Source organism: Diadema antillarum, unplaced genomic scaffold (genome assembly GCF_040938485.1).
Source record: "Diadema antillarum isolate AM-2024a unplaced genomic scaffold, OU_Dant_1.0 seq00000135_RagTag, whole genome shotgun sequence".
In the NCBI taxonomy this organism is placed as follows: Eukaryota; Metazoa; Echinodermata; class Echinoidea; order Diadematoida; family Diadematidae; genus Diadema; species Diadema antillarum.
Window position 1 is genome coordinate 1,062,158 of NW_027271212.1, and position 16,897 is coordinate 1,079,054.

Sequence of the window (16,897 nt, forward strand, 5' to 3'; positions counted from 1 at the left end):
TACGATTATGATATTCATACACCATTGTTTTGGATCAATTATTTGATGTTTTCATTAAACATCTCCATATGACCGGATAACCTAGTTTCACTGGATTATGAGATTTGTCAAAAATATGGAACTTTTCACTCTCTGTTCTCATATATTTCTGGCACATTTTCTTGCATTTGTTTTGTCCCCTTGTCTCCTGATCGAAGAGTAGTGCTGTGTACGTTTGATCGTTTAAAAAGGGGGGGGGAAAGATGATTCTTTCATGATCTTGAGAAAGGAGACAGTCTATGACAAGTTTTGAAGTGATGTTTTACAACAAAATCAATTTGATACCTAAATTTTGACAATTAAATCATCAATACTCAAAGAGGCATCATACCATATTCAGTTTAACGTGTTATCTTCAGTAAGTTTGTGTCATATGGAATAAAAATTTTGCCAGTGCTCGAAGTCAAATTTCACTAGGTAATTACAACGTAGAGAACCAAATTCAGTCAAACTGGCAATAGTTTTGCACTCAAGAGCGTAGTTTGCCCAACATTTTCATATCTTGTATGTTCTACTACTGAAGCTGATGGAATGTATAAATGAATGGCCGAAGTATGCAATACTGTATATGCCAAATATTTCCCGAGGTTTTCATTTTCCCAAATTTCAAAAGTCATATGCTATTCACAAATTTAAAGGAAAATTTTGACTCAGGTCCCAATATGAATGTTACATGCACATATACATATCTCCTTTCAGTACTACACTCCACGACTGTGAATTTAACCACTCGTAAAATCCTCGGGAAGTCCCAATTTGCAAAAAGTTGGACTCGTTAAATATATGGCGTATACAGTATATTTGTTACACTTCCAACAAAAGTCTATGAAGAGAAGAGACCCTAAGTGAAACATGTTCAGTGCGTCAGCTTATTACTCTCAGATAAAAATGTCAGGAATCAATATGCAGAAATGATAAATGGTTATGTGCGGCAAGGAAGTTCATTTAATCTTGGACAGAATCTGCAACACAGCTATGAGAAGAAAGCTTTCATCTGATTTAGTACAGTATATGGGGAGAATCCGGCAAATGGGTTTCGCGATCCTGTTTGTGGTGAGCGGGGATATGTCAGGCAACCTCTGAGTCCTCTTCCGATAGTTCCTGTGATGCCGACGAGCCCCCTTCTCAAGGCCCCCTGCCAGCCCCCTGGAGAGGGACTGAGTCACTGCTCAGGGCGGAAGCAGGTGAACAGTGGGCAGAGGTTACCAAACTCTTGCAACTCTGGGAGGGATAGGATGGGGGGAGGGGGCGGGTTAGGGGGGAGGTGTTCCCTGCGCGGATGGTTTGGGGATGGGGTAGAGAACAAGGGGAAGCGAAACAGTCTGCTTAATCTGCAAAGACTTTTAGCATAACTTATTTCTTAGAATTCATTACTTTTGCATCAGTCATGGTGAAGTTCAAAAACATTTGGAGGGTGGGGGGGGGGGGGGGTAGAGGAGGGCATTGCCGGGACGGTTTAGGGACGGGATGGGCAATGACAGGAAGAGAGAGAGAGGAAAAAAAAAACAACTCTTGACGAATCTGCAATGACTTTTATAACATTGCTTATTTTATTATATGTTACGAATACTTTTGCATCTTGCGGTCATGGTGAGGTTCAAAACTTTTGACTTGGAAAAAAAAAAATGGGATATCTGCGCCAGTTACAGTATTTTATACTTGTTCATGGTCATCAACTTTCTGTATTCTGTGCTCCACTTTGAGTGGAAAATTATGTCAACTACATCTTTCATGGCAAAAACGAAGATACCCAGAGCTGATTGGACGATGCCTTGCTGTTACCATAGTAACAGCAATAGTTGGAAGTGAATGCGAAGCAAAAGCAGATGACTGTGACTAAAGCTTTGCTCACAAACTCGCCCAACTCTTTAATGCAACACAATTGTTGTAGGAAAATGTTGAAACTATACAAGTGTTTCCTTGTTTTTGTGCTGTTGTTGTTTTCTATTGCTTTTGATTTTGTTTAGGTTGAGGGTGTTGAGGGCTTGGGAAGTTTGGGAATAGAATCAGTCTGCATGTAGAATCGTGAGAGTGTTAAATGTCCAGAGATTACACTTTTTATTGAAACTTAAAGGCATAGATTTTTTTAAAAAAAAGTTCTAATGAGGAAATTAGGACAGTAGAAACCAAAAGCACATTTGACTTGGCTTAGGCTACTTGAGATAAGATTTGCTTTGCTTTTTTGCTTTTATTTTGATGTGATTTGACTTAGTGCCTGAGAGGTAGCAAGGCATAGCATTATAACCTGTTGAGGATGAACTGATTTTGCTATAACACTCATTTGCCATCAACAGCCTCCTGAGTATACTTGCGACTAGTCTTCAACAGGTTAAGGTAGTGTTTTACACCATTTCTCCAAATTGTATGTGTGTGCATACGTATATACGTGTGTGTATGTGTGTGTGTGTGTGTGTGTGTGTGTGTGCGTGTGTTGTGTGTGTGTGGAAGAGAGAGAGGGGTAGGGAAAGGGATGGTACAAGCATGATGGGGGGGGGGGGGGGGGGCGGGGATGGAGAAGGGAGAAACTATTGAATCAGCAGTAACTCACAAATTGAACCAACCGACCTGGTTTTGAGAGAATATGTAACACTTCCATTACAAAAGCATTACAAGACCCTATAATCAGAAACAGCTTGAAGCTTTCATAACATACATGATTGTTCTTCAGACTTTGATTTATATCTACATAATGGCTTTAGCACCAAATTTGTATGCAAATGTGAAAGGGAATCTTATATCTTTCAATTCAAAACTATTCAACTGGTCTATAGATTACACTTCCAGTAAAAAATATATATATATACACATATCATGTGCACTTTTTAATACACCCCCAAAGAGAAGTTATGATGCAATGCACTAATTTTGTGGACTGCACATTTGTTTGTTTTTTATCTTCCATTTGATAGTCAAAGCAATGTTACTTATATGCGTGCTAGGGTCCGTTACTTCCATTGTCAACAGAACAGTAATTTCTGCCTGGCTCAAAAAATAAGACCTTAAAGGGATCATATAGTTTTGGTTGAGACCTAATTTCAGGTTTCTAACATTTTTTGGTAAGATAATGAGAAACCTCTTATGAAATATGAAAGACCATGTAATTCAATGAGGAATTCAACGTTTATTTGATGAAAATTGGTTTTGAAATGACTGAGATATCCAAAACAGAGCGATTTTAATGAAGTGTGGAACCCACACTTTTTTGCGATCGCTTTGTTTTACTTTGTTTTTGGATGTTTCAGTCATTCCAAACACGAATTTCATCAAATAAACTTTGAATTCCACTTAAAATGGTATGCTCTGTACTAACAGTCTATTTCATAAATGTTAATCTTGGTATCCTGTAAAAAGTTAAAAGTCCAATTTTCATCTCCACCATTACTGTACCATCCCTTTAAAACTTTAAAAAATGGTAACTGAAACTTTATCTTTTCACAAGTACATTTATATTGTTATGGCAGAGAGCTTTTAAAGAAATCAAAGTATCAAGACTGATTTGAGGCAAGAGAAAGAAACGAAGAAACTCTATGTCCTTTGGAATGGGCATATTACTTCAGTTAATATCAGTTTGGAGCTAGAAATGCACAAAGAATCAATAAAAAGTACAAATTCATTCCATGATAAGATAAAGATTCTGGACCACTTTCTCAATCATTACAAGAGTTCATGTATTGACGTTCTTAATGTTTGCATGTTACACAATTAGTTGTAATCTAGAATCCCTTTGTTATTGTTTTTTTTTTCTACATTCTCCAGTCCACATCATGGACACAAAGTCTTGTTCTTTGTTTCCATTTGTTTTGTAGAATTGATATAACTGTTCTGAAGCAAAATACTTCCTTCATGATTATTAAGAGTTTCATTGCAAAATACGCTAGGCACCATTTATAAAATACACATGTATTTCAATTACCATCATCAGACAGAGCCATGTAAAACCTTTCCAGCGATACCTCACTTGTAACATACCAAGGAATATTCTTGAAGCTATGATTAAAAATATCTTAGATTTTCTTATTCATTACATTGTATTTTCTCTCCTTTTTTTTAGCAGCTTTAATCACATATAGCTCAACTAAACAAGGACAGCATTGGCTTGTTTTGCAATAAAACTCTTCATATATGCCATGTGGGAATGAGGTAAGTGTGCAAGAGAGGCCATGCGATGATTGAACAACCAACCTTTACATGCAGTGACACCGTGCCTGGTGATAACCCGGTAATGTTGAACGTTAATTCCACGCCAGGCGGATCTGTGGGTCATGTCCACAGGAAGTGTTTGTCTGAGCTGCAAGAGCAACATGTTTTTGTTTTGTTTTTTTGTTTTTCCCCATGCCCCATGGACGGTCTCATTATGTCACGATATATGGGGACGTCCCCTTGATGTAACAGATTAACGCTTGATGAAATCTAAAAGGGTTGCACAATGGTGGCATCACATAGTTTGACGTTATATAGTCTGAATGTGTGGAGACCATTTGCGATTCCTGATTCAGCATCATTCAGTAATTTTATGCCCTGCTCTAAGCTACTCTTTTGTTTTAGGTTTTTAAGTGCATCACAGATTTGTTTTTTTTTTTTTTGTGGTTAATAGAAAGTTTTGATGGGTAATTAAAAAAAATCCCAATATGAGTCAGAGGAACATAATTGAACATATGTTCATTATCTATCTATCTATCTATCTATCTATCTATCTATCTATCTATCTATCTATATATATATATATGTGTGTGTGTGTGTGTGTGTGTGTGTGTGTGTGCATGTGTGTGTAGAAACAAAACAACTAACTCACATGCTCTCTCAAACACAAGAGCTAGTCTTACAAAAGCACATTAGACAAATGAATCAAATGTGTGGATATTTAATCTAATAACATACTCTACATCATGAACAAACTGCAGTTGACAAATATTTCAAAGCAAAATTGAAGGCACAATAGCAACACTCATCTAACACATAAAATGATTGACAAAACTGATTAACTGATCAATTTATTCAATCACAAATCAAGGATAGTATCAAGGATAGATATCAATTCATAATCCCATACGCATATTTTTGTATACTATAATCATAAGCTGTTATTTTTACGAATGAGGTCACAGACGTTTGTTAAATTCTCCATCCAACAGTGATCCATGAAATTTATGAAAGTAAAACCCTCGCGATAATGACAGCTCTACTACAGTATGTCATCCATTAATCCATTTCATATGATCATTATTTCGTATTTTGTTTTGCAAGGCTGCACACTAACTTTTTTTTTTCTTTTTCTTTTTTTTTTCTGGTCTGACCTGTCCTTGTCAGATCAGAAGATACCCGTTTATTCCATTTTTTTTTTTGCTGGCCTGAATCTAAAATTTACTGGTCCTGTTCTTTTTTTCAACTGGCCCTAAATTTTTTTTTTTCTATTTTTTTTTTTTTTTACCAGTCATGTCGGACCAGTAAATTTGGCAATTCCTGAAAAGTTACTGGCCCAACAGTGATCTTTACAGGTATGGGACCGTTGTACTGGTGCCAGTGTTAAGCATTGCTAATATCTAAGTACCCATTGTTTCCATGGCACAGGACAAATACCATGCAATCATTAGTACACACACATTGTTGTTGTGGGTGCAATTTGTCCTGAATAATAAAGTATCCCCACACTGTGCCCAGGGATCCCACATTTTCTTTGGTACATTGGCAAGTGGTTTCTCTTTGATTTCAGTTTACATCAAGAGCTCAATATACACTTTTTACTTTGGAGTTCCATTTGATGATTACTTCAATGCACTGTAAAAATCCCCTTGTTATTCTCATATACTGTATATATATTAAATACACACATATATGAATGACTTTCCTTGATGTGAAGAAATAATTACCGGTATCCACAAATCAATGTTTCTTGCATAGTTCATTCTCCAAGACTCACTGAGAGAAGAAAGGTCGAGTGATTTATTATTTTTACCAAGAATCACATAGCCTACACTGAACACACCTTCATTAAGTCTTTGCGTGCCATGTCCCTGCACCTCACTCAGTCAATGACTTGCCAGTTTCGCATATTTTGCTCAAATGTGCAAGAGCTGATTGATAAATCTCTAATCTCATTGACATAGTACATTGAAAGCATCATATGTGATTTCATTCTTCACACATACATGTATCTACATCACACTGTTCAAAGCTTGCAATATTCTATGAATTTTAAGTGTAAACTGCTGATACACATTTATGTTTTGTGTTTTGGCTTATGAAGAGCAGAATGTTTCTCGAGGCAATAATTTGTTGTGGTCTTTAATACAGTAATGTGGCATACTGGGGGTTTGCACCATGGCACACAAGCAGTTGACATCATTATTACTTTGCAATCACACACAGTTACAAAGATTGCAAATTATCAGTACATCGAGTATTGTGAAAAGTCCCTGTATGGCTGGCAAATGGCAGTCTTGCTACACACAAAGCTTCAGATTACAGAATGCACAAAAAAACTGTTGGCTGGCATCTCAGTTCATTGCATACTGTCATAGTGCCCTCTATTGTCAATAAATTTATATCCAACAAAAGAGGTTATATACCACTGAACTCTACCACTACGAGGAAGAGATGCCTGTCAGTCTATCTCACCCGACTTACACCTATACCTCCAATGGTATTACAGTATTCAATCATATAATTGTGCATGTAGTGCATGTGATACTTGGCATCTGCCATATGCTGAAAATGCTTCACAAATCATTTGCAGATGGTGGGATTTTTAGAATTCAGGATGGTTGAAGTGTAAAATGGACATACATTGAAGACATATGGAAGAGAAAAACAGAAACAGCACAGAAGAAATCCACAACAACCTCAGAGCCACAAGAAAGAGGCTGTATTTAGTAACACTGGGGGTGTAATGGCGAAGATGAAATTATCGTGAAGGTCTGTAAAATACAGAGAGGGTTTAGACGCATCACGAAGATTAGTGTTCATGCAAGTTATTACAAGAATTATGAAGGTAACATCGAACGGATCAAAAGACCTGAAGAAACCAGCTGACCAGAGGTGCCTGCATTGGCCAATGAGGATTTGGACTGATACTTCTGCAGGTTATGTAAATAAGTTATGAATCTGATTCTGTAATGTTGTAGGGAACAAGCTAAAAGAGATTTTAAAAAAATGAAAAATGAAAGATGCAGAAACAAGCGACTTGAAAAAAAAAACAAGCAGCCAAATCTTCAGGAGAACCGGGTGAAGAAAGCGTTATCGCCAATCTTCAGAATCAACTTAACATTCAAAATGAAGCAATAAAGGCTTTACAAAATGACAATTTGACATTAAAAGAAACACTAGATTCAATGAACACACCACAGTGTATTGACAGAGAGGGGAAAAAGTACCGAACTGAAACGAGGATGCTCGTGTATGACGCGATAGTGAATAATGTTCCAACAGAGAATGTACCTGTACTCATAGCTAAGTTTGCTCGCAGATGTGGGGTGGAGTTCAGCCATGTGCCTCACAGGACCACGGTGGAGCTGATGGCAAGAGAACTCGATGTTGTCAGCGACATCATGGCTGGAGAGCTGATGATGAGTGAGGACAACCTCACACTTGGGTTTGATGCAACAACTCAAGGGAATTCATGTAAACAGCATACACATCACAAGCACAGACAGATGCCATGTGTTTTCCATTGATCAACTACCTTGAGGCACTGCGGAGGATTATTCCCTGCATATCAATGGAACAATGGACACAATGAGTGAGATCTACTGCAAGGTGTATGATACTGATTTTCAGTCAACTCGTGCCCAAATCTTGAGCCACATCAGTAACACCATGACAGACCGGGCAGCGGTGAACCATGCTACCATCCAACAGCTGGAAACTAACTGGGGAAAGACTTTAAACGAGCTTAATTGTCATCTTCATCCTTTAGACACGATAGCAACCTCAGTCAGATCCATACTAAAAGCAAACAAACCCGTCAATCTCAAGAAGAAATTATTAGGGCAGGAGAGTATCTTCCACCAGGTAATATTGTCCCTCAACAAATTTCGTTATATAGATGGGAAAGGAGATCCAAAGGATTTGTTAGCGCACTACAGATGGCAGGACTTCCCAAAGGTTTGCTGCCACGATACCAGGGCAATCAACTCCACATCATGTTCCTGATATGTGGAAAGCTTGTACACCATCATCAGGGATTCTTTTCCAAGTTTTTGTTGGAAGGAACTGTGACATGTGGTGGGCTACAGACTCTGCCACTGCATGACTACATGTCTCCAGTTGCGAAGGTGGAGTTCCATGTTGGAGGCCTAATATGGAAGCTACTGACTGGTCCTTGGATGGAAAAATTCTATAAATCTTCTAGTGACTCAGAAGTCAGCCATCTAGATGGAATTGCCATCGTCAGGGATGTGATAGAAGTTATAAGAGATCAGGCAGATAATCATGCAAGCACATTGACCAGAGGAACTGCTTGTTGATCCCACAATGAATGCCTTGCAACGACCACCAGTGGATGAAGAGCTCTTCAACAAGATGATGACAGCCAGTCTGCAGAAGATTGCTGAAGTACTTCAACGACAGTATGGAAGATATTTCACTATCAATGTCACTGATGTGTTGAAGATGGAGACAGAGTCTGCTTGCCTTCACAACATTGACTGTTGGAATTTTGAGTGCTGAGTTGGAGCCTACTAATTACTCCAGCAACAAGTAGCGCAGCATAATAAAGATCAAGTAGCCAAAATCGCTACAATACCCAGTTCCTGCAAGAATACTGTCACAGACAAAGCGTTGTACCTGTATGGAGTCGTCATGAATGGGGCTAAGATTCTCAGCCTTTCAGCTAATGATGTTACAGTCACTGAATCCCTGAGCTCTCTTGTATCTTCTTTTACCCTAGCACATTTGTACTTTTGGTTCCAAAGAGTTGAAGAAGGGGTTTTCCCTCACTTTTTCAAGGGTCCTCTTCCAGACAAATCTTATAAAGATCCCAAAGGAGCATCTGAAAGGAAACATTTAGAATTCGAAGCCTGGTATTCAAAACACTATAGAACAATCATAATAAACTTTGAAGAAGAAATTCTGGCTCACTGTCAATCCGCTGTTCAAATTCTCATGGAGGTCAGTATCGCTTCCCGCATTCTTTTCACAAAAGCAACAGGCAATATTGACCCCTTCAGAAACATTACCATTGATTCAGCATGTAACACCATCTTTAGTACCAGATTTCTGATACCAAGAGACCAATACTTTTGGTCCCAAAGAGTTGAAGAAGGGGTGTTCCCTCACTTTTTCAAGGGTCCACTTCCAGACAAATCTTAAACGGATCCTAAAGGAACATCTGAAAGCAATATTGAGCCCTTCAGAAACATTACCATTGCTTCGGCCTGTAACACCATCTTTAGTACCAAATTTCTGAAGGGATGTGCAGCAATGCCTTCTGTAAGAAAGAGCATGTGCTACAAGGAGATCGAGCAAATCGTAGCAAAAATTGACTCTTACAATGGAAACCTTGACGGCATCACGGAACATCCAGGGTTTGTGAGTGTGTGCCTGGATAGGCATGTGCTGGAGACTGCATATTTCCAGTACCACGAGCAGTATGGGGTGGAATAAATGCAGCATTGTTCCAACTGGCTGAAATCCATCAATTGTGGAATAGCTATGAATTGGTGGCTGGTCTTAAAGATAAAAGTGATAAGATATGATATGTGACTCCGCGATGAACCCCGTGGAGCATCTCTGGGCCCCCTGCACAAAGGCCTTGACCAGCGTCTACTTGCCGTCCACCTTACCTGGCGAGGATCAACCCCCATGTCGCCAGAGGATCACCGAACAGGAGAAGATGCAGAAAGAGCACACCATCTTTGATGCTGCAATGAGGGACATCAGAGACGTTCACTGGCGGCACCTTTCTTTCTCAGGCGAGTGGGTGCTAGTCATCGCAGAACCCAGCGGTGGAGAGCAGCAGCCATAAGGAGTGGACTACGACTATATCAAAGCCACCATTGGGGGATCAGCCAGGACACTGGGAGGGAGCACCATCGACGAGGAGTACACCTTCATCCACCCGCACATGGACAGACGCATAGGATGAATCATCTTCACAAAGTGTAACACCTGCGACTACTGCACAGAACACCCTCCTTCAATGAATGCTGACGACCTACGCATCTTCAGGGAATTTCCTTCACCATCGTTATCTACAGCAACACAGGGACACTTCGTCACATTCGCGGAAGATCTTCAAGCGCCCAGTGTACCACCATGCCAGCATACTGTATGCCCCTGTTCCAGGAGAATGGGCTTGGTTGGTGCAACCGCGACGGATGCTGCTACGTCTTCACCAGTAAGAAAGATGTGAATGACCATCAACTGAAGTTTCACTCTTTTGGCTTCTCACCAATACAAATTGGAGCCTGACAAGGTTAATATTGTCTGTAGGTAAAAGTGCATGGACCTGAATTTGTGTTTGGATTGATGTCATTGATTTTCACCAAACTAAAGGTATTCATTCAGTAGAGATGTGCAGCAATGCCTTCTGTAAGAAAGAGCATGTGCTGCAAGGAGATCAGGCAAATCGTAGAAAAAATTGACTCCTACAATGGAAACCTTGACGGCATCACAAAACATCCAGGGTTTGCGAGTGTGTGCCTTGATAGGTATGTGCTGGAGACTGCATATTTCCAATATCACTAGCAGTATGGGAGAGGAACTCGGCAGAATGCAGCACCGTACCAACTAGCCAAAATTCTGCCAAATGTGGCATACCGGTACATCGTAGCTGTGGATTTGGGACTTATCTTAAAGATAAAGATGTTATTCTATCTGAGTAGCCACATATGTAAATGTCACTGAGTCAGAAGCCCTAGATGTTTATAGCAACCAACAAGTCTGGTGCAGACAAAAAGAAAATTTTGATAGTTCTACAGCTTTGGGACACACACACTGCAACGAAGCTACCAATTCACAACTGTAGGTACAGTGTAATCCCATACGGACCTTATTTTGTGTTTGCATTGATGTCATAGATTTTCCCCAAACTAAAGGTATTCAAGCAGTAGAGATGTGCAGCAATGCCTTCTGTAAGAAAGAGCATGTGCTGCAAGGAGATAGAGCAAATCGTAGCAAAAATGGACTCCCACAACAGAAACCTTGACGGCATCACGGAACATCCAGGGTTTGTGAGTGTGAGCCTGGATAGGTATGTGCTGGAGACTGCATATTTCCAGTACCACTAACAGTATGGGGTGGAATTCTAACTGGCTGAAATCCATCAATTGTGGGATAGCTAGGAATTGGTGGCTGCTCTTAAAGATATAAATGATAAGATATGATATGTGACTCCGCGATGAACCCTGTGGAGCATCTCTGGGCCCCCTGTACCAAGGCCTTGACCAGCGTCTACTTGCCGTCCACCTTACCTGGCGAGGATCAACCCCCATGTCGCCAGAGGATCACCGAACAGGAGAAGATGCAGAAAGAGCACACCATCTGTGATGCTGCAATGAGGGACATCAGAGACGTTCACTGGCGGCACCTTTCTTTCTCAGGCGAGCGGGTGCTAGTCATCGCAGAACCCAGCGGTGGAGAGCAGCAGCCATACGGAGCGGACTACTACTACGTCAAAGCCACCATCGGGGGATCAGCCAGGACACTTGGAGGAAGCACCATCGACAAGGAGTACACCTTCATCCATCCGCACATGGACAGACGCATAGGATGAATCATCTTCACAAAGTGTAACACCTGCGACCACTGCACAGGACACCCTCCTTCAATGACGGAATTTTTTTTGCCATCGTCATTTACATCAACACAGGGACACTTAGTCACATTCGCGGAAGATCTTCAAGTGAACAGTGTACCACCATGCCAGCATATGCCCCTGTTCCAGGAGAAGGGGCTTGGTTGGTGCAACCGCGACGGATGTCGCTACGTCTTCACCAGTAAGAAAGATGTGAACGACCACCGACTGAAGTTTCACACTTTTGGCTTCTCACCTACAAACTGAAGCCTGACATGGTTTACAATATTGTCTGTAGGTATAAGTGTATGAACCTAATTTTGTGCTTGCATTGATGTCATTGATCTTCTTTAAACTAAAGGTATTCAAGCAGTAGGGATGTGCGGCAATGCCTTCTGTAAGAAAGAGCATGTGCTGCAAGGAGATCGACCAAATCATAGCAAAAATTGACTCCTACAATGGAAACCTTGACGACATCACGGAACATCCAGGGTTTGCCAGTGTGTGCCTGGATAGGTATGTGCTGGAGACTGCATATTTCCAGTACCACTAACAGTATGGGGTGGAATAAATGCAGCATCGTTCCAACTGGCTGAAATCCATCAATTGTGGGATAGCTAGGAATTGGTGGCTGGTCTTAAAGATAAAAATGATAAGATATGATATGTGACTCCGCGATGAACCCCGTGGAGCATCTCTGGGCCCCCTGCACAAAGGCCTTGACCAGCGTCTACTTGCCCTCCACCTTACCTGGCGAGGATCAACCCCCATGTTGCCAGAAGATCATCAAACAGGAGAAGATGCAGAAAGAACACACCATCTTCAATGCTGCAATGAGGGACACCAGAGTCATTCACTGGCGGCACCTTTCTTTCTCAGGCGAGCGGGTGCTGGTCATCGCAGAACCCAGCGGTGGAGAGCAGCAGCCATAAGGAGTGGACTACGACTATGTCAAAGCCACCATTGGGGGATCAGCCAGGACACTGCGAGGGAGCACCATCGACGAGGAGAACACCTCCATCCATCCGCACATGGACAGATGCATAGGATGAATCATCTTCACAAAGTGTAACACCTGCGACCACTGCACAGAACACCCTCCTTCAATGAATGCTGACGGCCTACCCATCTTCAGGGAATTTCCTTCATCATCGTTATCTACAGCAACACAGGGACACTTTGTCACATTCACGGAAGATCTTCAAGCGCCCAGTGTACCATCATGCCAGCATATGCCCCTGTTCCAGGAGAATGGGCTTGGTTGGTGCAACCGCGACGGATGCTGCTACGTCTTCACCAGTAAGAAAGATGTGAACGACCATCAACTGAAGTTTCACACTTTTGGCTTCTCACCTACAAATTGGAGCCTGACAAGGTTAATATTGTCTGTAGGTAAAAGTGCATGGACCTGAATTTGTGTTTGGATTGATGTCATTGATTTTCACCAAACTAAAGGTATTCAAGCAGTAGAGATGTGTAGCGATGCCTTCTGTAAGAAAGAGCATGTGCTGCAAGGAGATTGAGCAAATCGAAGCAAAAATGGACTCCTACAATGGAAACCTTGACGGCATTACAGAACATCCAGGGTTTGCGAGTGTATGCCTTGATAGGTATGTGCTGGAGACTGCATATTTCCAATATCACTAGCAGTATGGAAGAGGAACTCGGCAGAATGCAGCACCGTACCAACTAGCCAAAATTCTGCCAAATGTGGCATACCGGTACATCGTAGCTCATAAGGAATACAGTCCATCTAAGGCAACCCGAGTAAAACAATGCTTTGCTCGGGTTTTCGACACCGTTTTGTCTCACCAGCCAAGCTTCTTATCTGCACAGTTAATCCCTTGTACAAACATTGACCTATGACAGAAGAAAGTACTCCTTTGAATCCATGTAATACACGAGTGGCAAAATTGATCTAATTGGCAAAGGGTCTGGAATTCAGACTACCCTTCTCTAGAAAACGGTGTCGAAATAATCCCCAAACCCGAGTTGGGAAAGATTTTAGACGTGCAACTCCTCCTCCAACTCGGGTTTGAGGATTATTTCAGCACCAGCTTGTAGATGTGTAGTCTACATCAAAGACACTTATACATTTGCAGCAGTGGAAATGCATTGCTGATGACCAAATTACTTCTTGTTGCATGATTGTGACGTGGGCATCGTAATACTGTGTTAATTTTCTACCAAACACAAGCTGCACGAGTTTTTTTATTACGTATTCAAGAAAGTGCAATCTTTATTTGTGCAGGATTTTTGTTTTCTTCTGCAATAGTACTTCACAGTTCTTTACCACTCTAGTCTAGGGATTGATTCAACATTGTTTTAGGGGATTGCAAGGTCTAAAACCTGGATTGTATAAAGATATCATATTCTGGGAGGTGGGGAAGTCTCTTCCAACCTTCCCGGCATGTAGAAATGGCAGAGAGAATACTCATGACAACATAGCAACAGCAATGAGCGGCAAAGCACACTGGAGAGTGTGCGTGCACCCATGCATGCAGTCATTTTACACTTGCCAGACTGAGATAAAAACAAAGGAGGGGGGGGGGGGGGTCTCTGTCACGAGAGAGCTAACCCTTGGTAATGCTGGGTATGGCAGTCAAATCCTAATAGGATTAAGATAGCAGCTTCTCTTGTGTAAACATTCAAAACGGTGAGTTCAATTTAGACGAGGTGTTCTCGTCATGTGTGGATTTGGGACTTATCTTAAAGATAAAGATGTTATTCTATCTGAGTAGCCACATATGTAAATGTCACCGAGTCAGAAGCCCTAGATGTTTATAGCATCCAATAAGTCTGGTGCAGACAAAAAGAAAATGTTGACAGTTCTACAGCTTTGGGACACACACACTGCAACGAAGCTACCAAGTCACAACTGTAGGTACAGTGTAATCCCGTATGGACCTGAATTTGTGTTTGGATTGATGTCATTGATTTTCACCAAACTAAAGGTATTCAAGCAGTAGAGATGTGTAGCGATGCCTTCTGTAAGAAAGAGCATGTGCTGCAAGGAGACTGAGCAAATCGAAGCAAAAATTGACTCCTACAATGGAAACCTTGACGGCATTACAGAACATCCAGGGTTTGCCAGTGTGTGCCTGGATATGTATGTGCTGGAGACTGCATATTTCCAATATCACTAGCAGTATGGGAGAGGAACTCGGCAGAATGCAGCACCGTACCAACTAGCCAAAATTCTGCCAAATGTGGCATACCGGTACATCGTAGCTGTGGATTTGGGACTTATCTTAAAGATAAAGATGTTATTCTATCTGAGTAGCCACATATGTAAATGTCACTGAGTCAGAAGCCCTAGATGTTTATAGCAACCAATAAGTCTGGTGCAGACAAAAAGAAAATTTTGATAGTTCTACAGCTTTGGGACACACACACTGCAACGAAGCTACCAAGTCACAACTGTAGGTACAGTGTAATCCCGTATGGACCTGATTTTGTGTTTGCATTGATGTCATAGATTTTCCCCAAACTAAAGGTATTCATGAAGTGGGGATGTGCTGCAATGCCTTCTGTAAGAAAGAGCATGTGCTGCAAGGAGATTGAACAAATCGTAGCAAAAATTGACTCCTAAAATGGAAACCTTGACGGCATCATAAAACACCCAGGGTTTGTGAGTGTGTGCCTGGATAGGTATGTGCTGGAGACTGCATACAGTATTTCCAGTACAACTACCTACGGCAGAATACGCCACACTTACCTATACCATATCGCTATTCCTTCCCTACCTGCTTTAAAACCGGCAAAGGTTCTCTCTAGTAGAGAGAGAAAAAAAAGGGGTCTGTGATAGCAGACTAACCTCTCGGAGTTCCCATTACTGCATAACGGGAAACCCTGTACTCCTTACTATAAAAGGCCACGCTAGCCTCGTATCCTCCTCTTTCCTTTGCCGGCGCCTGCAAGGCAGTCGTCTGTATCCATTCTACCGGCTATCTTAACACGTTCCTAAACTCCCTCTGGGTATCTTGCAAACACTACTTTCTCAACCAAGACAGAAATACAGCGTGTATAATAGAGACAATGTCGGAGATTAAAGGAAAGCAGGGAATAACAACAGGGCGGGAATTGGCCATCATAAGGTGGGCTCTTCCGCCACTGTCGCTCCGACTGAAATTCCCGCTCAAGGGAGCACACGGGAGCGCACGGAACCCAGAGAGGGGCTGTGCTGAATCTGTACAGGATGAACCTCCCAAAAAGCCGACGTCAGTTCGGGGGAGAAAAGAGAAAAACACAGAACAAAAAAAATCCATACCTCCCAAAAAGCCGAACAGAGTTGGGGGGAAAATGAGAGGGATGAGAATACTCACAAACCCAAGAATCTAAGCCTACCTCCCAAAAAGCCGACCAGTGATCATGGGAAAAGTGAACATAATAAGTGCGACAAAAATACTAAAGATCCGCCCGAGAAGTGGAACGGCCAAAATACAGAACATCACAGACTCGCTCGATAAGAACGTAGAGGGCGCAATGTCCTTATCAAAATCCAACATGGATGCCCCCAGTCACGTAAGTCACATGCAAAATGCAGCATCGTTCCAACTGGCTGAAATTCCATCAATTGTGGGATAGCTACGAATTGATGACTGGTCTCAAAGATAAAGAGTAGCAACATATGTAACTGACATCAGGTCAGAAGCCCCAGATATTGACAACGTATTCAAGTCCGGTGCAATCTCGAAGAGTACTCCACTTGGAAGGCTATATCAACAAGGGTGAAAGGTCGTCTCATCAAAATAACTTTAAGATCGTGGGTCTCACGGAAGCACCAACTACATCTACAACCACATCTGCAACTACAGGCCAGGAAAATTGTGTTTCCATCTTGAAGGGGATTCTTTGTGATTAGTTCAATTTTCTTTTCTTTTTTTTTACTATATTCTTTAATTAAATGCATTTGAATTGAGAAGAAATAAGTGAGCATTGCCAGAAAGTATGGTGATAAGTTTTGATCAAGCACATGACAAACAAATGAAATTTTCATTGTGTTGCCAATTTAGGGAATGAGCTTATTTTCCTTACTAAAATTCCCAGTGTCAAACACTCAATTTGCACAATCGAAATAGATCCAATGTGTGGAGAAAAATTATTTCTGCTCAAGTTACAGTTTAT

At 41.4% G+C, this 16,897-nt stretch overlaps 1 pseudogene; it reads left to right on the forward strand.

The window, feature by feature from the left end:
* The first annotated feature begins 1,145 nt into the window (after positions 1-1,145).
* Positions 1,146-8,703, forward strand: LOC139727516 (uncharacterized; annotated as a pseudogene).
* The last annotated feature ends 8,194 nt before the right edge of the window (positions 8,704-16,897 follow it).